A 24,378-nucleotide genomic window follows, 5' to 3' on the forward strand; every position below is an offset into this window, starting at 1 on the left:
TCTTTATTGATACAAACAGATGGAAGTGATTTTTTTTAATGCTATGAAACAAGACATTTCTAGCTAATATTTAAGCCTCAGTTTAGCAAAACAAACAAAGACAAAACAACCTTGGTGGACTTTTCTTAAGCAAGGCACAAAACCTAAAATTAGTTGAAACAGCAAGGAATTGTGTTGGTTTAAACCTAATATACATTCAAAAACAATGCTCTAATCACACAAAACAATTAAAATGACACTTCCATTTCTTTTTTTTAACAATATTGCCAGGTGAACTAGATTTACCATTCTGACATAGTTACTTTTTTATTGACTAGTGTGTATACCACATATGTTTGTTACATAAATCGGCTGTAAACAGTTGCCTCATGTATTTTTTCTTCCTTTTCTGAGGTTCCATTAAAATCCCCAATGCTTTTGAGGAAACAGTCATGACACAATGCTGCCATGTCTCATGGAAAGAAGCATTAATAAAAACATCCATCCATCCATTTTCTTTACCTGCTTTTCTGCGCAGAGTGTCCAGCAGTCACTGTGCGAGAGGCGGGGGACACCCTGGACAGGCCACAAGTCCATCAAACGAGACAGATAACCATTCATGCCCTCACTCACAACTAGGGACAATTTAGAGCAGGGATTGGCAATCCTGGTCCTACCTGCTCCAACACACCTGATTTGAATCAATGGCTGATTAACAGGCTTCTGCAGAACATGAAGAGGTAATTCAACCACTGAATCAGGTGTGTTGGAGCAGGGAAACAAGTAAAACATGCAGGATAGTGGCCCTTGAGGACCAGGATCGCTCACCCCTGATTTAGAGTTACCAATTACCCTAACATGCTTGTTTTGGGTTTGTGGGAGGAAAACAGAACACTTGGAGAAAAGCCGTACCATAAAAAAGTTAATGTGTCAGGATTTTATCTTTAATAATCACAGCTCTTTCTTTATGAACAACTGCTTTGGCAGAGAATAAAGTCCTTCCGTTCATCGGAAGAATCTTTTCAAGTTTGTCTGGATGTTTGTGGTTGGTTGTTGGCTGCACTATTACACCTTGAAAATGTGTCAGTTCATAGCAATTTTTCGAGCCAGATCTGCAGGTGACAGTTGGGATCTGGAACCAAGAAAATTAGCCCACTTGTTTTCTGTTTATACATTTAGAATTACTATTGAGACAAAAGAATGTAAACTCTTGCTCTTCAAGCAAAATAACCACCCAAGGCTGGGATTAATAGTTGGGTAAACATATTTTCACTATGTCATGTGATTTCATTGAAGCGTATTGAGAGGAAACAACTTGTTTCCTGTAAACAACTGAATTTAAAGAAGAAGAAATGGCTGAAGGTTTTTATGTCTGGACAAAAAGTAGATATCTCTACTAATAGTTTAGATCATTAATTCCCAAACTTCTGAGCTTTTTTTTTTTGCTGCCTTTCTTTTATATTCATTTTTATGTCATCAGTCAGTTTTTGGTTTGTTATGGCTAATTTTGCTTTTCTGTTTTCCTCTCACACCAATTCACAGTTTCCTACACTTTCAACAATTTATCAATAAAATAACAATTCATTACTGGCAATAATTATCCACTAGCTACTGTTTTCCGTTCTACAGTAAAAGTACTTGCTACAGTTGAATTAACCACTTAGATTAAATAGGTGTTATTAGCTGTCAGAACAGAGATTCAACTGAAGTTTTAAACCTTGCTGTAAGACAACCACACTCTCCAATCTGCTCTACAGTACTGAGTGGATGCAAAATATCACAGGAAAAATAAATAGAATAGGATTTCATACCCTAAAGTTTAAATAAAAATGCCTTCAGACAAATTATTACTCTTGAAGATGGTGTTTTACTTTATGGTAAAATTAATTTTACCATAAAAAATAAATTTAATTTACAGTACACTATTTTTCCAGAATTCATTCTAAAGTTACAGTAACATTACCGTAACAGCTTATAGTCGTGTTGTGGATACAGTAATTTTAATATGAAATTAACAACTCCACAGCAACTTACTGTATATTGTTTTAACAGAAAAGGACTGTTCACAAAACAAAAATTTTCCCATTAAACAGCAGTGTAAATCACTACCCTCGTTTTGTCTCATCCACTCCTTTCCTGGGTGCATATCCAGTATAGTCCCAGGGGTCCACTCAAAACTAAACATTTTTGTCTTTTTTAAACATTTTTTTCATAACTTATGTCACATGGTTGTGGGAAATGTTACTTCTCAAAAAAAAAAAGAGTCAGCAAATTAAAAAAATTTCCTGTCCAGGAGTCCTAACATCATTTTTTATGTTTATGAATCTCAATCCGACTGTGCAAACTGGGAAAACATGCAAACTGTAAGGCTCCAGATGGGAGTCAAACTCACAACCTTCCTTTTTTTGTTGGAAGGTGACAGTGCTAACCAACTGTGCCAACAATTATAAAAATATACATCCTTTTTTTTTTGTCCAGTTTTGGTTTTATTTGAAAAGTGATCATCCTTATTTCCTTTCTTCCACTTTTTCAGCAACAGTCAGACAGAGTGCAAGACAGAAACTTACGTAACCTTAAAAAAAAATCGAACTTACATCACGGTTTAATGTGATTGCAGTTAGAAAGCACTAGGACCTGCACGTCTGTGTTTGATACATAAACATTTGTTTTGTACCAGCATTACTTTCTGGTTCATGTGAAATGTTCCAACTGTAGAAATATATGTCTGATATGAATCCATTTTTCCATAAAAAAACCCAGAATGTCATGCAAGACGTCTTGTGATATTGTTCACCCTCTGTTGCATTTTAACAAAGGCTGAACAACAATAGTTGAACTGAAAGTGCAGCACTAGTGTTTAATGTGACACTGAAACATAAATGAGCAGTTTCAGAATAATCCGTCTAATTTTAAATACCTGCTTTTATATCCAGGCCTCGGGGAAGCCTGACCGAACATTGAACAAGTTTTCCTTCTCCCAAACTTCCAGAAATGACCAACAACAACAAATTTCACATCTTTTCTTTTGTTTTTATTACTCATTTTGCTTTTTACACTTTACCTTCACCAAAATGAAAATCAGAGATAAATCAAATGAGTCAAACTTTAACAGAAAAAAAATGAAGAAAATAGCAGCTAGCAGCTCAATCCCAGGCACTGTAAGGGACACATCCCATGACGGAGCGGCAGAGATTTTGATTTGATAGAAGAAGGTCTTACAGTGAAAGTCGGAGCCAGAAAACAATTCTTTCAGCTACTTTCAATAAAAACATTGTTTTTTTGGACATACCAGAAGAGTTACACATTCAATCTCAAATCAGTCAACATAAGCTTCACTTTAATTGTACAGATAAATAAACCTAAGACTTTAGATGTCATTCATTTCATGCTACTTTCAACAACTATTGCACAACATTTGACAGGCTTTTATTTCTTCTCACGCTCACAACATTTTAAGTCTTGCAAATATTCAGAGGAATATTTTTTTTTTTTTTTAAAACAAACTTACATCTTAAACTTCAATGTAAAAGTGATTTAATTTACACATTTGTAGGAAAATAAAAATATACAAAATTAATACTGCTGGTACTACTACCACAAGTGAACTCAGTTTACAATTCTTTCAACTAATTAAAAAAAAAACATTTGGATTTTTGGATTTAATAATATTTAGTAAAGATATAGACGTATCTGAAGAGCAGGTGTTCATCTTCTGAGGTTTGAACACTTCAGACTCAACAAAAGGAACCACAAAAACCAAAAAAAAAAAACAAAAAGGGGAAGATTTTAAAATTCTAGAGTTCATTTTGCTGTATGCAGAATATTTTTGCTGAATTTACATTTTTCATTTGATGGCCACAGTCTGCCTTGGTCTCGGACATAGTTCCCTTAATGGCGGGCAACCGTCCCGCCCTCTTGTTCCGTTTTCACTACAGATGTAGCTGGAAGCAGCTCCAATTCCTTTGGTCACCTGCGGATAGCTTTTCAAAAGACAAAACACAAACAGAGTCATGAATGAACGCGTTTATCTCTTATGACATACCAAAGACAGACTTCTTATCACACACTGAGCTTTGGATTTTTTAAATTACTTTTACAAAGCATCCCCATGTTTGAGTTTACTTTGCAGGGCCTCTGTTGCTGGGCCAGATTTGAGGAAGCGCACCACCTCTGAAACCGATAACAACAGAAAAAGTTGTGAGAAAATTTGAAAAGTAACAAGTAACTGAACAATGTTGATCCAGTTTTATCTAAAAAAACTGAAATGAGTTATTTTAACACTGGCCAATAGTATCAAAAGTTTCTTTCTTCTCTTGTCTGTTGCTTTTCTTTATCAGCGAATGTATTTTCTTTCTGTTACTACCACAGCAGTCCTGTCTGTCGTGCAAACAAAGGCTGGGAAAGAAGGAATGGGGGAACTGGTCACAGGAAGTGGAACTTGGTAACCACCAATACTCATTTTCCTACCAGAATGTTGATACAATCTAACTGCTAAAGACAGAAGACAGCAGTTAACTCAATTTACATCTCCTGATAATGAAGCTTAAAACAAAAAGCATATTATTGTTGCCCAGTATTCAAACCAGTAACAAGAAGTTGCCTTTTTGAAATTATGACTTGTAGATATAGGGCAGCGTATTTTGAGTGTTCTGACACATATCAGAGGATTGTATAAACCTCTAACATATCCAGAAAATGCCTATAACAGACAAAAAAACCTGCAAAGAAATGAGAACGAGTACGACAAAAAACTAAAGTGGACTATTGAATATATAAATGAGTAACTAAAAAAGTAAGTAAGTAAAAAAGATTTTGTGTATTGTACATTTTAAATAAAATAAATACATCAACAAATAATAAATAAGAAATTTAGAACATTTTCTACTTTAGATGAATGAATGAATAAATAGGGAATTTAAAAAAAAAGAAAGTAAAACTGAATCCATAAATGTGAAAAAGGAACAAATGCATGTGTTTTTAATTTCAACTTTTTATGTCAATTGCATTTTTCATTGAATGATGAAATTTTTGTGTTTTTTTATTATTTGAAGTTGATCTAATTCTTTGTAAATTAGTCCATCCATCCATCCATCCATCCATTTTCTTTACCCAGTGATTCCTTCAGGTTTGTGGGGAGCTGGTGCCTGTCTCCAGGGCTTATTGTCCAAAAGGCGGGGACCACCTTGGACAGGTCACCAGTCCATCACAGAGCCACACAGGGACAAACGAGACAGACAATTATTCACTCTCACTCACACATAGTGACAGCTCAGAGCAGCTGATTAACCTAACATTCATGTTTCTGGTCAGTGGGAGGACAAAAAGACAAACTGGAGAAACCCACACATGAACTGAGAACATGCAGACGCCACACAGAAAGGCTCCAGGTGGGAATTGAACCTGACTTACTACAAGGAAATCCATCTGTGCATTTATAACTTATCCTGCAAAAACACTTTAGACACTATGCTAATTGCATAACCTGGTGGAGCGAATAAAGTATACATCAACAGGTAAATTAAGTGTTTTGTTATCAAGTTGCAGTTTTGAACAGGGAAAAAACATTAAACAAAGATATAGAGCATAAGCTTAAAGAATATGAGTACTATAGAGGAACACAACAGGACAAGTTGTAGCACTTGCACAGAGACGCTATACCTCCAAACATAGACGAGGTGACAGAAAAAAAACACCTTTTTTGTAAAAACCACAAGACCTGTCAGGGAGCGGGGCTAAGACGGAGGAGCAGTGTGTGTGTGTGTGTGTGTGTGTTTGCGTGGGTGTGTGTGTGCTTGTGTGTGATGTGTCTGATAAACCAAACTGAGAAACTTTTGGTGCTTTCCACTTGGCAAGTTTAAACATTTCACCCAACTTGTCCTATTTTTTGACACTTCTGCTTTAGCCACTTTAAAGTGAAGGCCGCTCAGAACTGTTCAGTCTTGTGAAAGAGCCGTTCATGTGAGGTTATTTCCTCCTTAGCTTCACACACACACACACACATCAGCCGGCAGGGTAAAATGAAGTTGGTTTGGTATTTCCCTAGGTTTTTTTACTCATGTGACACAGAATTTACCACTTTGGTCAATTCTTTTTTTTTGTTTTGTTGTTTTACACATCAACGGCACAACAACGAGCATGTTTTGTTAAAATTCAGTACTTTTTAAAAATAAAAAGGTTTTGTACAAACATTTTCAAGACATAATTATAATAACTCACATACATGCCATTCATGTCAAATTAAACCAATTTTAACACATGGTTATTTGGAGAAAGAGGCACCTAAATGTCCAAAAATTAACTACAGACAAGTATCTACAGTATGTAGTAAATTGAAACATAATCTTCAGTAAAGCAGAATAGTTTTTTTTAAATAAAATTTTAAAGCTGTTTTAAGAACTGCCTGCTATTGTTTTAACTCTTTCCAAGTTCCCACAGAAAAAAAAGTCATTTGTTGGTGTTTCAAGAGGAACTCACATAAGTAAATAACAAAAGTAAATACATTTTTTACCACTGAGCTACATACAGCAGTTTACATACAGCATACCTCATCTAACAGAATAACCAGTATTCACCAAACAGTTCACCTTTAGTACACATGGTCTCTTCTAAAATCCTCCTTTTTTCCTCTGTTGTGGACATTTGGGTAAAGGTTACAAAGTTTAAAAGCTTTCAGTTCAACTTAGTCATAGAACTTGTTAAACTTTCAGCAACTTCTGCTTTTATTTGCCAAAGGGTAAAACCCCGCCACTAACGAAGGCTTTTTGGGAAAAAAATGCAGTAAAATGTTTCATATTCATAAATGTTGCTGCATTATTAAAAGTTGATTGCAAAATTGGCATATGCAGGAAAATGAGATGAACATTTATTGAAGGAATGCATATCACGCAGTACCTTGCATGCCAGTGTTTTAAAAAAATGAGTTTTTGCATGACCTGTTGGCGCTCTGACAATGTGATAAAGATGCCTTTCAGCTACTATCACACCATGTTTCTCAATATGTAACAGATTTTGCTAAGGTCAGTTAGCTGTGGTGTCCATACCGAATCAGGCTGACTCCAAAAGTTAATTATTTACAGATGTACATCAAATGATTACTTTCTGAGTTTCATTTAAATCCATCCTGTGGGTCTCGAGGTATTTTGCCCACAGACAGACTAACAAACAGTCACACACACATAGATACAAGTAATTACATGATAGTCCTCTTTTGTGGCTGACAACCATGTGCAGGTTACATTCTCTTTCATTCCAAGCTTATTTGACTAAGCATTGAAAGGCCCTGGCAAAGACATTAAATGTTACAGCACTTTTTATAGAATTGTTAGCTAAACTGGGTTAAAAACCGAATAAAAAAAGAATTTAAAAACGTTATTCAGGAAATAGAGTTTGGAAAGGCAAGAGCTAACAACAACATCTGTTTTTTAAGTTGGGTCAATTTCTTCATATGTAAATGGTTCCAAATTTAACATATACCTTTGACAGAGCCTTGTTATGGAGGAGCTCGTTTAGGATTGATTTAAAGACAACCTCTCTGTGAAGGTGTTTGATATGAAGGGTTAAGGTGGCATGAAGAGCCCGGCCTGCGATGCCAGTCAGCTTGTTTGCGAGACTGCCGGTTACCTTCACCATCTGTTTACAAAGCTCGAGAAGTCATGTTGGATCAACAGAAAAAAATGATTAGACTTCATGCTTGTTTATATCCAAGACTTTGGGAAGAAACTTTTTCATTCATACGTGCTGTTGATTGTATCCTTCTGTGAATTTTATTGTAAGCGTGCACGTCAAGTTGAACATATCAGACTCAGTAAAGTTTTCAACGTTTAACAAATCTGACACATCACAAATTGTAAAAAAAAAAAAAAAGTCAGGCCAACTGGATTATATTTACAGTATAAATTATGCTTTTATTGTATCTTTACATCATCATCTAATATTTTACAGTAAATTCAAGTTTTACATTTGGCTACATGGTTAGTTTTACTTGATTCATGAGCCATAATTCAAGCAAAGGGAATAATTTTTGGAGTAAAGTTTAACAAGTGGAACACATACAGACAAAAAGTCAACATATAATGTGACCTCTGGACCCAGTCTTATTAGTAAAGCATCAACGGTTATAATACAGGGGATAGATTTATGTTCAGTTAATAAAGTTCCTCTTTAGTCTTTGTTGTTTCTGTACTTCCAGTTTGGGAGCTTTTTGTCTATATGTGTGCAGTGCAGAGGGCATGACCACATATCATCTTTCAGCATCTTCACAAACATTCCTGAACTTGTTTATCTTGGCATAACAAAATGCATGGTACATCTCCTGGGAGCTCAACTGACCTCTGAGGAGCCTGTCTGCAAAATATTTTCCAAACTAGTTTGTGCTCATTGTGCAAGTTCGCTTGTTTCAAACAAACCTTCGTAACACGAGTGGATTTTAATGTAGTTTCTGTGCCTAAAAGATGAAGATTGAAGATGATCTTAATCCTTTTTCCCAAAGCTTATCGGTGAACTTGATTTCAACATCCAAAAGAAAAAAAAAAAAGTTTTTTTTCCATTTGAAGCAAAAGAGCAAGATGAACATAAATTTAAAGTCAATAAAAAGAAAGTTGTAAACAACAATCTGAACCATAACGAGGTGTAACTTGCAGATATATTAAACCAATCTCAAGCTGGTAACATGACTAAATAGGAGGTTAATATAAACAGAAGTTTGTTGCAGCAGCAGTTTATTAGAATGCATCAGATTTGATGGTGATTAACCCGGAAAATAAATCTGTTGAATGCAAACTGCAGACAGTAAAATACTCCAGCTTGCTGCTTAGATTCAAAACTAAATTTATTGTAAATATTTATTGTGTTGTACCAACTTTTTGTCAAAAACGTTTTAAAGGATAACAAAAATCTTGTTTCTACTAAAGACGTACATTTTAAGTGTTTTTATCATATAAGGTTAAGAAAAAAAATGTTTAAATGTATATTGCTATGAATCATTTTGGATGAAACGCTTAGCACCAACTCATCCAGACATTTTACGTGGAAGTTTTTACTCAGTCTGGTGAAAAGTAGACAAAATATGAAGCTTGAAACCAAAACAAAAGGATTCCAACAACAAGCAATAAACCAGTATGTTAAAATGCAGTAACATAATGTCATGTGATGAGGTCAGAGGTCAATGGGGATAAAAAGAAAAAGGTGCCTTGCGACATCAGAATAAACCTATTTTCTTAAAATTCTTTCAGATACATAAATCAGTCTGATTGAACTCTAAATGATAAGTGTTGGTTCCTGAACATGAGGGACAGTAAAATGTATGTTTAATGTTTTTAGGATTAAATTTTGAAATGTTAAATGGACCATGCTCATTAGGGTAGAAGGTGCTATTAATATTAAAGCCTCTGGCTTCTTTACATCACATAAAATGTTAGAGAAAACGATGAAAAATGCCTTTACTCCTGATTATGTTTGTCAGTTTATTTGTTTAATGACAGCTATGAATATCCACAATAGCATTAGAAATTGTAGTTAACCTAAAGAAATATAAGTATAAATGAGTGTTCAATCAAACTGATAAACGTCTTCATATTTATCTAAAAGAATGAAGAATTGCTTTGAATTTAGGAAAGCACGTTCATTCTTACATCATGAGGCACCTTTTTTTATCCCCTTGGTAACATTACTTCACTACTATGAAATGGCTCATTGGAGTAGCAGTCATAAAACTACATATTTTTAAACAAATCTTGTCCAAAATACATCTCTGATCTTCTGCTGCTCCATGAATCATGGAGGTCTCTGAGGTCATCTGGATCAAATCTTCTGTGTCTCCAGAGTCAGAACCAAACATGCAGAAGCTGCATTAATCATCAGCTTTTATGCACCAAATATCAACGTTAAAGACCGCCCTGTTCGCATAATCAGAGCTGGCTTTTTAAATTTTTTTTAAATTTCCTTCAGTGTCTGCAATTTTACATTTTCATCTTTCTGTATGCTTTTATTGTTATTTTGCACTTTGTCAAAATGGTTTAAATTGTTTACGTAAAGCAGTTTAAATTGCCTGAAATGTGCCGTACAAATAAAGCTGCCTTGACTATTCTAAATATTTGTTTTTACCTCGGTGAGAAACAGAGTCTGATCTTTGTACTCCATACATCTGGGTGACAAGTTGAATCAGACATACAAGAGCAGAAACTGTTAAATTGCGATGGCATCAATAATCTTTCATCATCCAGGAATAAAGAGCTGCACTAACCTGTGACAGCAGATACAGTTCTGTGCAACGCTTAAACTTGTTTTAAATTCGAATCACTCGTTAAAATGTCCTTTAATACAAGTTAAATCAGTTGTACGGCTCACATTTTGTCTTAAATTCAAGGCTGACCTCAGGAATTTTATCTTTCTAAACTGGAAAAAAATCTCTGTGTTTACATTAAGTCCATTTGAAAAAAAAAATGTTTGAGTTAATAGTTTCACCTGGGAGGGCTGATTAAATGTCATCATATTTATATTTTATTATCATCCCATAGCCCAGCATTGGAGTAAATCCTCCATAAATCCTAATCCAGTACAGTGTTGAAACTTTTGCAATCATAAAGAATGCCAGCATGTGTGTTTGCATGTGTGGACATATGTAAACACACATACTAGACAGAAATTATCTACGGATTACATTAGGCTGCTGTTTTTCGCTCACACCAGATGTAGGTTCTCACCACAGGAGAAACTCCAAAGTTTGATGGAGCACACAGGAGGCTCAAAGTGCTGCTAAAAGGAGGCTTCTGCTGCTGAAATCTCAAATGTTTGGTGACAACACATCATGGATGTTAGAGGATTCTCCATAAATACCCCCAAATAATAATAATAATTGAGGTCAGCTTGGCCCAGTGGAAGAAATGCTGTCTTTTAACTGAAGGTTCTGGGGTTTGATCCACAGCCCCTGCAGCGTATCAAAGTGTTTTCGGGCAAGACACTGATCCCGATACTGTGTGCTTATCAGTGTATGGGAGAAATTTTAAAACGTGCTGTATATCGTGTGTAGAACACATAATAGAAAACACTGCATGAGTAAGTGTGTGAACGAGGAACGTGAAACGCTTTGCCAAACCTGGAGAGTCGTAAAAAAAAGCACTGTATAAGTGTGAACCATTTTTTATTCAACCAGGCTTGTTTAGACACGCGAGCACAGTATCAAAACATTCTAGATGACAAAGTTCACCACTTCACAGAACAGGCACAGATTAATGCTTTCAGCATTATGTTTAAAACATTACTAATTCATTCTACTGCTGCTACTACTAAAAACAAAACAATGAATGATGAGGCCAACTTTTCAGGGATGCATTTTTGGAAGATAAGTACTTTAGAAGAAGCAAATTATTAGAAAAATGAGAAGAAAAAAATCCAGGAAAAACTCTGCAGTGTGTCCTTATTCTTTTACCCAATGTGCACATTTTACTTCAGACACATTACAAGTGGATTTGATGCTCATTAGCCCACTTAATTTTACATTTTAAAGTGCGCTTATCCTTTTATGTTTAGCTGCTCCTAATTTCTCTATTAAAAGAAGGGTCATTAAGTTTGGCACTCACATAAAAATAAATAGAGCGGCTGCACAAACATGGGTGTATACTCTTCTGTCCGTGTAACAAAGGCATTCACCATATTTTTAGATCAATTGGTAAGAAGCCTCAGGGATGAGCTGACAAATGAGGTGGATTTTCAGGTTTGAAGACGTCAATTTGTGTGATTTATTGCGGCTCTGAAGCTTCTATGCTTGTCTCCTAGCACACACAACTTTTAGGCACAGATATGTATGGGTGGTGGCCCATACCTGCATGGCCACCAGTGCTTTGGCAACACAACCTGCTTTGGCAACACGAAGCAGTAATGACTCATGTTTCATTGAGAAGTAATTAAAAAGTCAAGGCTAAGGAATTTATGGAAATACCTGATGTAAATACAGTTCAATGTGTTTGCCGCTTGCTCTAGGATGACCTAAAACTCAGCAACTGATTTTTCATTTTTACCGACTTCACCGAAAATAAAGTCTCTCTGGGTTTCACGCACCGACAAACCAAATTTCTGTAAAATTCTATTGTTTGTCCATCTAATCACAACAATATTCCAGAAAAGAACACTGCCACAACTTAAAAGAAGAATCTTTGCTGAGAAAACAGGCCTTTAAACAAGCCAAACCAGATCGTACATAGTGCTGCTGGTGAAAGCTGTAACCCTTAAAAAATACCATTAGATTTTGAAGAGGCACGGAGGTAATAAGACCCAGGATAAATTTGACAAGTTTCATGTTGAGAGTGCAAGCCCTCTGGCAGAGTCTTCACAACAACTGACTCAACAAATTATCACTCGTGGTGTAAAACCACCCAAACAAAACGAATCGTCAGCAGTTATGTATTAGTTTCATTGTGACTCATATTGAGAAACAAGGATGGCTCCCAGCATCATAAAAATAATTCAAAACTTATAAACAGTCACACCTGGAGTTGGCCGAGAATACTCTTGTGCAAACCAGAACAAAAAAGGAATTGAAGATGTAATAACTTCATTTCTTTAAGTTCTGGATGCTCTGCTTGTCCCTTTAGAATATATGAGCTTTACCCTGCGGCAGACGGGAGTATAATACACGTAGCAAAGAACAGTTGGGAGGAAAGCAGGTTTGGCAGAAGTTGTAACTTCAGTCTGAGATAGCTGAAAACAATAGTAGGAAGCAGATCACTGTGGTTGACCGGCTGGAAAGCTTATCTCAGACCTTCAGACAATGATTTTGACATCAACCACCACAAAAAGAACCAAACCAAAAAAATAAATGAATAAAAATATTTTCCTCCTTCCTAAGAATTGTGGATAAGTAGAGAAAGGATTAGGATTTTTTCTCAACAAAAACATTGTTTACATTTGGATGCGAATTGCAAATGCAGCAGAAAATGTTCGTTTCTCAAAACATTTGTGATAGCGTGGACAGGTTGTATATTTGGGCCTAACCCAACCAATACCCCCTAAAACATGGCAAAAGTCATTTAATGTTTGCTGGCCTCCAACCCTTCTTAAATATTAGTCAGATGAAAAGCAAACCAAATGCAAAGAGGTCCTTCCCCCAGATATTCTTGGTTGCACAAGTTACATAATATTAAGTAGAATGTAATATGGTTGTTTTTAACAGTTGCAGCTCAGCAAGTGATGTTTCAACATATTAAGTCTCTTTAAAAAAATGCAGAATATCTGTTTAAACAAATTGTGTTGCACCTCTATAATTTTACCGGGCTCAGTTTCAGCACATCGAATCAACTGGCATATTTTATTTTATTTTATTTTTTTACAGTATCTGATTTTTTTGTTTGATACACAAAAAAAACCTCTAAGGGTGACATGTTTACTGTTGATCCTAACAACTGACTGTTGACTTAAGGAAGTCGGCATGCTTCGTTACATCTGCGTACTGGAGATGTCAGGACTTCGCCAACTTTCACGAATCATCACTAATTTTGATTCAGTTGCACCATAGGTGGGGTCAACTGTCTATTCAAAACACAGGAAGAAAAAAGGTTTGAGTAATTTGAGCATAGTAACGGAATCACGAGATGTTTCATGGCCTCTAGCTTTAACTTTTTTTGTCTAAATTTGATTACTATTTAACATTTCAGTTCCATTAAAAATATCCAGTATTACCACAATCCTTTTGTGTACCTATGACAGCACATTGTTGCGTCTAGTCAGGCCTCCTGGTGTTGCAGTCAAAGCTAAGCAAAGATTTTGGGTTTAGTGAGTAAATATGGGAGGGTAGTCTATAAGGTACTGGATTACATGATGAAGAGTGTATTTTAAATTTGCCCATTATCTAACCAGACACTGCAATGTCAAAACCTAAACAAACAGAGGCTGCAACTTAAAGAAAATGGCAAGAGAAGAAAAATAAAAGCTTCCAAACTCAGTTGTGAAAATGAACCTTAATGAATTAGGAAATTGTTTTCAGCCTTCCCCTAAAACTGATCAAAACGACCACAGCGACTGCTGCAGTCGTATCTGTGGCCGACATGAGAAATAAGAGTGTGTATAACTGAGAAACATAATTGTATTTAGGAATATACATCATCTCTTTGTGCTCAGACTTGACTGATTTACTGAGAATTTTAAAGTACATCAACAGGCACCGAGTTCCACACAATGCTTTTCCGACTTAATGCATCGATTTTTTTATGTCTGAACGAGCAACAAGGGTAACCTGATGCCCGCCAGATGGTTATTAACAGAACAATCTGGGAAGACACTGAACACTTAAAAAGAAACACTGAGCAGCAAATCAGAGAGAACTATTCATCCCTTTTTATTGAGAACCGCACGTAACAAACTCATCAGAACTTTGCAACAATTCCATAAAACTGCAGCAGTTTGAGATTTTACACAAACTCCTTATTTAAGTTCAGGGAACTGCAAGTTGGAAAAAAGGCTAAAGTTTCAGTCAATAATGTCAGAATACTCAAAATATATTCACACAGTTTTAGACTTCAGCTCATTAAATTTCAAGATGGAAATTTTAAAGTAACAATAAAAACACAAAACAGATAAATCATCCATCTATGAGTTGGAGTTTATTAGGCTGCTACTCAGTTTTAGGCAAGAAATAAAGTGGGAAAAGAACACTATATATACAATTTTTGTGTTGAATGATGTTTGTAAATGTTGGTGGCTGTGTTATCTTATATGCGGACAAAAAAAAAAGTTTAGTTCAACATCTGTAAAACTGACTGAGGTACAGCCATTAGGTCAGTTGGATTAGCTGTGGTGGCCATTTTGAATCAAGTTGAATCTAAACATTTATCATTTGTGAATGGAAATCCAGTGGACGAGAACTTGGAGAGGTGGAGGCATGCATTTCAAAGAAGAGGGATGAAAGTCAGCCGCAGTAAGACAGAACATGTGCAAGTGAGACAGAGGCAGGTGGAACAGAGAGGACATGGAGGAGTGAGGACAGAGGACGCAGAAGACACAGTTAGATGGAGAAGGATGACTCGATGTGGCGACCCCTAAAAAAGGAAACAGCCAAAAGAAGAAGAAGAAGATGTCCATCCAGTGATGACTTTCTGAGGGTTTTGCTAACAGACAGACCGGGTTGACTACAACAGTTTCTGATTTCAACTGCTCTGTTAGCGCTTGGAGCATGTGTTTGGGATGACTTTTTCTGCTCCTGCTACACCAGCTTTTAGCTTATTAACTTTTAAACTGACCGAGTTATCTCCACCGTTTGTGTTATCTGAGGTCATTTGGCCGTGTTGGCCATCTTGAATCAGATTACTTCAAAAGTAAACCTGAAAATCCACTGATTACTTTCTGAGAGTTTTGTTCAAGTCTGTCCAATGATTTGTGAGATATGATAACAGACAAACAAAAGAGATTTGAAAAAGAGATTAAAAAGAGATATTTAATGTCAGTGAGAACTACCTGGTTAAATAAAGGTTAATAAGAAAAATAATAAAACAAACACACACACATGCAGTAATTGACCTTTTTTCATGGCGATAGGCGATAACTACTCATCCAAGCTATCTCTAAAATTTGTAGAATTTATTTCTTATTGCATATTAATAATTTTCTTCATCGTTTTGAAAAAAAGACTCTTCAAGTTAAAGGACATTTAAGTCAACCTACAGGCTAATCCCACAGCTTCTGTAAAGTAACATGCAGGTGTGAAAGGCTTTTTAAATACGTATATATTCTTAACAAGTTTACATCTTTGATTCACTTAATAATAGTAAAATAGTTGTCAGTTTTAGTGAGATCCTGTTTTTGCACAAACTTTGCAATGCTAAGATTGATTTCCTAATAGGTTTCTGTGACAAAATGGGATATTATCAAAGGGGAGAACATTTTAAGTATTTCTCATCCATTCTGTAAAAAAAAAAAAAAAAAAAAAGGCTTCAACAGTTTATCCTGATTAAGAATTAAACACTGCAAGCTTAGCATGGTTTTTTTTTTGCTTATAAAAACAGTGAAGCTGATAATATTTTTTTATTGATTCATTGCATTATTGTACGTTTAAATTGGAAGCAACTTTATACTTGTCCCCAATACAAGAGTCATTTTGATTTTGCTCCATTATTTTGAGAGTTGAAAAGTTTAATTGTTTAAATCAAAAATATTATGTAAAAATAGAATCAAATGTATGCAAGTTGGTGGAGCATTTGTCGAGTTTTTGTGCAAGATACATCAACTTTGACAAAAGAATTCCTTCTCTGTCTGAGGGCATTCTTTTAACTAAAATAGGACACACAATCTCCTAAATATGATAATATATCGACGTAGACTAATATTATGTTATTTAATCAGTTAACACATCCCCAACTCAATGATTTACAGCAGTAAAGTAACAGTGAAAGGATATTATTTGATACTACAGTTTAAACTTGCAAAGAAATTATACCGTTCTTATAATAAATTTTGCAAAAAATAAAAAAATAAATACAAGACTCATACTTTCAGTGAAGAATTTCTAAACACTGAATTGTAAGAAGCTATTAAGAGAGAAAGTAGCTAACAAGTGCAGATTGATCTGATCATTTTAGCACCAATAAAGCCGTTTCATTATTGCAGCACTTGAGTTACATAAATGGCACATGTTTTTGACAAATTCAGAAGACAAGTGAGGAATGTCGATAACACCTGGCGATAATACAAGAAACAGTTGCTAAGGAGTGATCCTGCTTTGTGTTTTGGAAGCTTCAAAAGATGAAATAAAGACTGGGGTTTGTGGGTACTTTTGGTGATGTTTAGGTAAGAAACTGTGTCGTGGTAGAACGGCACAAATGTGCTTGAAGATCATAAAAATGGGATCTGAACTCCATCCACCACATTTGTTTTGATACTATGTATCAAACGTTATGCGCCTTGTTTTGCTGTTATGGACTCAATGACAATAGAAATGTCTGATTATCATCGCAACTGGATAAAATGACCTAAAAGAACCTCAGTAGGAGTCCCGATAAGATAGCCACCAAATGACTGCGATTGCAAAGAGCAAATCTTTATCAGATCCAGACAACATCTAACACATCTGCAAACAGCAACATCTGCACCCCGAGGCTCATATGGTTGGATTTTATTCAGATTCAAAGGTGGCACTGGCTGATGGTGACAAGCTACAAGCCTCCCTTTAAGCTGAGAGAGAGCCCCCCCCCCAAAAAAAAGGTTTTATTGCATCACATGTACACTATAAATAATGCAAACGACAACCCTGAACTTAAACGTGCAATGCAATAGTTTAAGTCCTTGTGAACTCCCTCAATTTTATAATGTTCTCCGCAAATGTTCAGGAAACAAAAGCAGGCTGATTCTTAACAATTTGTATCTTCAGAGAAAGAGAGAGAGAGAAAGACACTGATACCTCACACATACAAATGTTAATGTTTGATGTTATCATGTCCTGTGCACTGTGTCTTCCACATCATCAACCTTTTGACAAACATGAGTAACCTGTTTTTGTCGTGCATGCAGACGAGGGATAATATACCACTAGAAGTGGCTGGGAGAGATATGTAGTTCAAGGTGGAGAAAACAGGGTAGAAAAAAAAAAAGAGATAAGGCCAGACAGTAAGTCAGCTGACTTTCTGTAAAGACCACAGTCATGTTAATGATGACATTGCAGGCCACATTTGTGTACTAGCAGTAGCAAAGTAGTGGCTTTGCTTGGCTTTTTTACATTATGTTTTGCATGGTGTTTTTTTTTCCGTCTTTCAGTGAGTGAAAAAGAAGACACGTTTGTTGGAAAACATTGCTCTCCTTGGTTTTTGGTTATCAAAACAGCCACACGCAGAACAGGGTGGGTGCGTTACACAACCAGGATGGCACAACGCCAAAAATACTCCACTGAGTAGAAAAAACAAATATAGATCAAGCCAGGCTGCAGCCTAATTAGGCGCAGCCCACATGGTCATAAACCCCCACGGTCTCCTCTTGAAACGATCACTGAGAATGATTCATAGAAACTCGGGACTTGAATGAGTCAAATGCATCATGCCATTCTTTTACGTATGATTTGCTTCTTCTTAGGACTGCTTTCAGCTAAAAACACCAGACAGCAAGTAGATTTCTGCCAGGAGTGTAGGTGAAGATCTCTCCTTTAAATAAGGAAATTGCGTTTTCAAAAATCTCTACCTTGCTGTGTGGTCACATAACTTTATGGTCCCTTTATCTTGGTTAACTTGCTGTAATAAAGCCTTGTTACTGTAAGGAGCCTGTTATCACCGATGCAACGTGCCCTCACGCTGCAACTGCTTTTAATAAAAGGTACAAATTCTGCCTTGCAAATGATATCTTCCGTCACACACATACAAATTATGTGCAGATGATTTTGTTTTTTCCATTATTAGAGAACTTTAGAAGGTGACAAAGACTTCCAAAGAACTTGCATGAATCCGCCTGCCACGCACAACCTTCTGAACTTAGTGTGAGTCAGACAAAGAACAAACAGATGAGGGTAATTATTTGTGTGTCTCGATGACTATTTGCATTTCTGAGTTTCTAATTTGAGACTTATTCTGGAAGCTGTTACTGCAAGACTTTAACAGAGTTCATGTGTAAAAGCCAACATATATGTCATGGTGTCTGTAGATATGATATATACTGTATCTACATGTGCCAAAGGTAATCTGTCAAAGCAGAATCCCAGAAACGGCCAAAAGGATGGAAAAGAGCTCTCATGAGCTGCAGCCTTTCCACACTGAGGTGTATCATTTAACAGTGGTCACAAGTTCCCTGCTACAGGAAACATATTAAGCCACCCACCCCTGTGAAAACATCTTCGTACAGTGTTAGTCTTCAGACAGTGCTTTGTGGTGGAGCGAGGTTGCAGCACCTGCCTCCATTTTCATGACAAACACAAACTCCTGCAGATCTAAAAGAAGTCAGCGTGAACAAATGTGTTGAAAGCTTCAGCCTCACAGACTTTTATATAACATGTTTTTTTTTGTTTTTTTTTTCGGGCCTGTCTGTTTGCGTGACAACCTGTGTGAATGCATGCATCATTTACATGAAATCACCCTTCAGTGACACTGTGTTTGCACTGCTGGTGCCATCTGCAGAGGGTGGGGCTACAGGTGAGGTGGTTTGAGGCCGTAACAACAAAAGTGGGAAGTAAATAAAAAAATGGCAGGGCTTAAAATACGGGCTAACAAACATGCAGCTCAAAAGAAACCCATACCAAGGGATGTTTTTTTTTTTTTTTTTATGGTGGATACTAATCTCAACTTGAAGCTGAATGCCAGGGGGAGACATTCTTCTTGTGTGTGTGTGTGCATGTGTGTGTGTATATATATATATATAAAAGTTGTATTTACTTTATTTTTTTAGCTTAGCCAATTTTACAGCTATTGAGCTAAAATTTGATGTGATAGTAGCAGGGTTTCCCACATCACATACTCTTAAAAATGTGATAAATAGACTTTATTAATAGTGTTTGACTTTGCCCAGCTCTCATTTATTTTAAGAAACATGCAGCTAGAAGATCAACTTGTCATCTGCATTTAGCAGAAAAATTCTCACTGAAACAATAAGGGAAATAAAAACAAACACAACCACCCGTGCAATCCTCGAAAACTGCTGACTACAGAGCCTCGCGCTTTCTGCAAGACTCTCAGCCACGGTCTGACCTGCTCTGAGCTGGAGGCTCGATTTCTCCTAAATCACGTGACTTAACAGAAGAGCGCCTCTGTGCAGTTCCGCTGTCCAACCAGAGGGTGGCGCTGCTGAGAGGTGGCTGCTGGAGGCATTTATAGGAAACGTCCATGGAGTGAGGAAATCCAGCCTTTCCAGCTTTTGCAACCACTTCCATGAAGTTGAGCTGTTCCCCTTCCTTTACAGTGGCTGCTTTCTATGAAACTGCAGCAGCTACTTTATATACAACATTTATTCTTATTTACATTTTGTAATTGCCCTTCTAGGCATCAAATAAGGTTATATATATATATATATATATATATATATATATATATATATATATATATATATACACACATATATATATATATATATATATACACACAACAACAGGCCCAGTGCTGTGAGAATGTTTTGATCTGATCTTTGATCTCGATAAGAGCTGGTCTTTTACTATTATGACCTTAGCACTGAGAAAAACCCACATCTGTCAGCCCTTTTTTCCATACACGTGTAAAACAGTAATATTTGAAGTATTTGTGAATATTAGTTCATGCATTACTCAAAAATGCCAGTAATTATGATCGAAACTGGTCCAATGATATGCTTTATATTGGTTAGCTTGTCTTGGTATTTTTAGGGGAATGCCACCCCCTACACCCACTCCCCCACCCACATCACAAACAGTTTGTATGCTATTTAAGGGTTCAAAGTGTAGTCATACTAAAATTAAGGCCCTGCACCAGTCATTCATTTCAGGCATGCCTCTTCGTTAATGTGCAATGCTGCTCAAGACAGCAGACACGCAAAAAGCAAACCTTAAACCTCTCAGGGTTCAAAACGTCACTCAGTGCGATTTTTTTATTTTTTTTGGTTATGCAATGAGTGAAATTTAGAATAAACTCTTTTAAATATGATAACAGGATAGCTTATTTTATGTTAAAAACTTAAAATGCAAAGGAAACAACAACAACAAAACCCTTTTTTTCTTTTATCACCCGCATCTTAATTCTGCTGAATTCCACTGACTTTTAAAGGCACTGCGGTTTTATCTGTTGTGTTTATCTCCAGCTCGTTGATGAAATCTGAGGCAGCCTATTATTTACATTCTAGCCTCACCTTAGCTAGATTCCATTCATGGATGACAGTGATGATAAAAGAAGTATTCATCTGACAAAAAGGGATTCTGCAGAAACTAGACAAAGACATACCACAGATTCAAGCATACACCTAGTGTGACACAAACAATACTGCGTGGCCTCTAGGATGAGGCTTTGAAGGTGTCATTTCCCTGATGAGTGTCTTTCAAAGCTGTGGGTTTTGCCATGTGATGCATGAGGAAGTTAGTCACATTTGTTGTTTAAGAACTTCAAGTGTTTCTGGAACGCTTTTATATAATGACCAAACCATACTGGTTGAACTCAAACTGGTACATCTGTTACAGCTTTCCTTTATACAATCTCTACTTCCTTTTGTGACTCTCACTTAACTACATTTGCCCTGCAGGGTAACTGTAATGAAAACAGAGAGCGACTGAACTGGTTTTAAAAGTTGCTGTAGTCTGTGCTTTTACACGCACAAATAAATGTATATAAAAAAAAAGGCTGAGTGATTCACAAATAGGTCATTCAAAAACACTAAAACTTCAGTATTCATTTTGCAATGTCATTACTGGATTGTCAAGCACGTTAAGGTCATTTTAAGGAGTTTGTCGCCATCTAGTGGACATTTGTAATAAACTGTTTCTATAAATTTGACTTGTGGCATTATCTACTTTTCCTTTGTAAGCCTAAATAAGGAATAAATGGTAAACAGGTAGAAAAATCGTTTTAAAAATAAAAAAAGCTAGTGTAAGTATTTCTGTCAAATTAATGAAACACAGTTGTACATTTGCACATTTGGTTTTAATAAGGATATGTAATGATTAACCTTTTTATACGTCACAAATATGACTTTATTGTTGCTGCTGGTAAGGACACATCTGGACTCTGGTAGCTTGTAAATTTTCCATCAGGAATCTATATTGCCATCTTGCAGTTTATGATTTACGATTACTTCTATTATTTTTAGTATTATTGTACTGGAATCTATAAAAGTTAATCAGAAATTAAAATCATCAAACAAATGTAAACAAAAATAAAATGCCCCCCCCCCCTTTTAGATCAAGAAGCATACTACAACTGAATTTAAGTGAAGTAAATTTGAAAAAATTGCAAAGTATATTGACTGTATTATTAGCAATTTAATATAAATACATGAGGTCCAACATTTTTTCTTTTTCAGTTCCAACATAATTTATTTTGTTATTACATGCAACCTATTACCTTCCCAACCATACAGTAATTAATGTAACCTGGCCATTAACTGCTTTATTTATTTACTTTAAGCACTCCAATTTGTATTCGACTCAACTTACTGGCAACAAAAACATTTTAAACATCTTATTGTGTAAACACGATGCTTTACAGCACAGAACAGACTTAATTAGTTAAAACTCTAAATCCTAAACTCTGATTTGCATTTTAACATTTATTTTTTATGCAACAGATTTAACAACATTGCACAAACATGTCCAGCTTTTGGCCAATGTAAAAGCAGAAAATCATTAGCTTTAAAACTGGAGAAGACATACAGAAATATAAGTTAGTCATTCAGTGTTAAAGCCAAAGCATTATTGGGCCAAAAAATATAAAAAATATTATTATTTTTTAAAATAAAAGACAAAATGTGTATATTGAGACTTTTGTACTTAATATATGCGTGTTAACCATAAATGTGAATTTGGCGACACCCAGTGGTCATTTGCGATATTGCGCTTCTGTATGTACAGGAAGCACTTCCTTTTATGGACAAGTCGGTTCACATTAGATAAGGCTCAGCAGAAACTGTAACATTTTGAAATTCCATTTTTAAACTCAATATTGTAGATTTCCTCCGGAGTACTTACTACTTTAACCACTGATTATGAGGCAATTAATCATGAATTCTCTGTCAACTGCCCCCATGAAATAAAAAAAAAGGAAATAAAGTAAAAATAGCTTTTAAAGGGTGCACTACTTTGCACACTCAAAACCCTCGAGGAAGATGCAATACATCTTCCTCGAGGAAGATTCATGTAATATATATATATATATATATTTATATATGGTCAAACAATAAAATAGGGCGTTTTTCATCAAAACGTAGGCTACATTTTATATGGCAATTTAGGTTTAGGTTAGCTGCTCAGTAAATCATGAGGACCCTTTAACAGAGAAGAGACCCCAAAAAGAAAATTAAAATGATAAACCAGTCATTTGATTTGGTGTTAGCTAATAAAATAGTTTTGATACACGACACAAACACAATAAAATTAATTTAAAAAGGCCAAAAAACGATCCTAATTTAAAACGAACAGATTAGTCATACATTTTGTACTTTCAAAGAGCCTCGAGGCCGACATGAGCAGACATGAGCATCACCAGCAGGGTGTCTATCAGAGACTGTCTGAATTCAAAACAAAACTCACCTCAGATCATTCTCCCATCAGGATGTTCAACCTGCAGGCCACGCTGGTAAAGGAAAATCCATCCAGTTTCTGCCGCAGATGTTTGTCAAACTGGACAAAAAAAAAAAAAAATCAGCAAACCGATCTGGTTTCACTTTTCATTTCTGACCCCCCTGAGGCGCACTGACTTCCAGTTACTCAACCTCAGCTGCTGCCGCTCGTCTTCAGGCTGCCAGCTCCAGCAGTCCGCAATAAAACACCGTTTGGCGAAAAGAAAAATGGGTTTTGACATGTATTTTCATAAAAAAAACAAAAAACAAAACACCAACAAAAACTCTCTTCCAGCCTCGTCTCCACACAGAAAAAGCGGCGGATTTAAAGCCAAGGCGCAAAGCTTCATGTTGGAGCTGAAGTGAAAGTGAAATGGCAGGACTTCCCCGGTGACTGGTGACGCTGCTTCTTCTGAATTTCAGTCGAAATGTCAAAGATCAAACCTCTGCAAACCGTATGAGTGGGCTCACATTACCCCTGCCACATCACGGACCCAACAAGAATAATAATCATCACTACAGCTTAACGAGTGTGTCTTTAAATATCCCATTTATAAAGCTACATTTATTTTATTAATTGAATTCGTTAATTCCGGGTACTGAAAATTGTGCTGAAGTTTAAACAGCCAAAAAAGACTTAGTTAAAGTGAAAACAGAGCAGAACAATAACTAAAAAGAGCCAAACAAAAGCTAACATCTGCACAGTAAAAGCCAAAACCAGCAAAAAAACGTTACAAAAACCAAAAAGCTAAATCCTGCTTTAATAATAAATATAAACTGTTAAAATCTAAAAACTAGCTACAAGCGGCAACACAGTTAACATCTTCAAACAGTAGCTAAAAGCTGAAATTGTCAGGATCTGTGGATATGAAGGCGATCCCTGAGCACAGACTCATTTTAAAATAACTAATTTATTTAAGAAAAAATAAACAGAACAACAAAACAAAAGCTGATGTGGCAGCAGAGACTAAATCATAACAAAGGTGAGAACATAGCAGTGAAACAGGAACACAGAAACAAACAAACAATGGACCAGCGAGGTATGGGAAGAGTGACCGGGTTTTTAACACTGAGGATAACGAGGTGAGTGGGAACAGGTGGAATGATTGCAGAGTCGGGACAGGTGTAGATGGGTGTGACTGACAGACAAGTGAATGACTGGGGGAGAGTGAAAATGAACATGAACATGAGACAAAACTAAAAGCAAATCCA

General features: G+C 36.0%; 1 long non-coding RNA gene across 1 annotated transcript; it reads right to left on the reverse strand.

Moving 5' to 3' along the window:
* Positions 1-2,988: 2,988 nt before the first annotated feature.
* Positions 2,989-24,261, reverse strand: LOC108238052. The gene is made up of 3 exons (XR_001808664.3): positions 23,305-24,261; positions 23,138-23,227; positions 2,989-3,959 (listed from the first exon to the last, which is right to left on the reverse strand). It is a non-coding gene; the product is annotated as an uncharacterized LOC108238052 (long non-coding RNA).
* Between the last annotated feature and the right edge of the window lie 117 nt (positions 24,262-24,378).

Source organism: Kryptolebias marmoratus, linkage group LG13 (assembly GCF_001649575.2).
Source record: "Kryptolebias marmoratus isolate JLee-2015 linkage group LG13, ASM164957v2, whole genome shotgun sequence".
Lineage (NCBI taxonomy): Eukaryota > Metazoa > Chordata > Actinopteri > Cyprinodontiformes > Rivulidae > Kryptolebias > Kryptolebias marmoratus.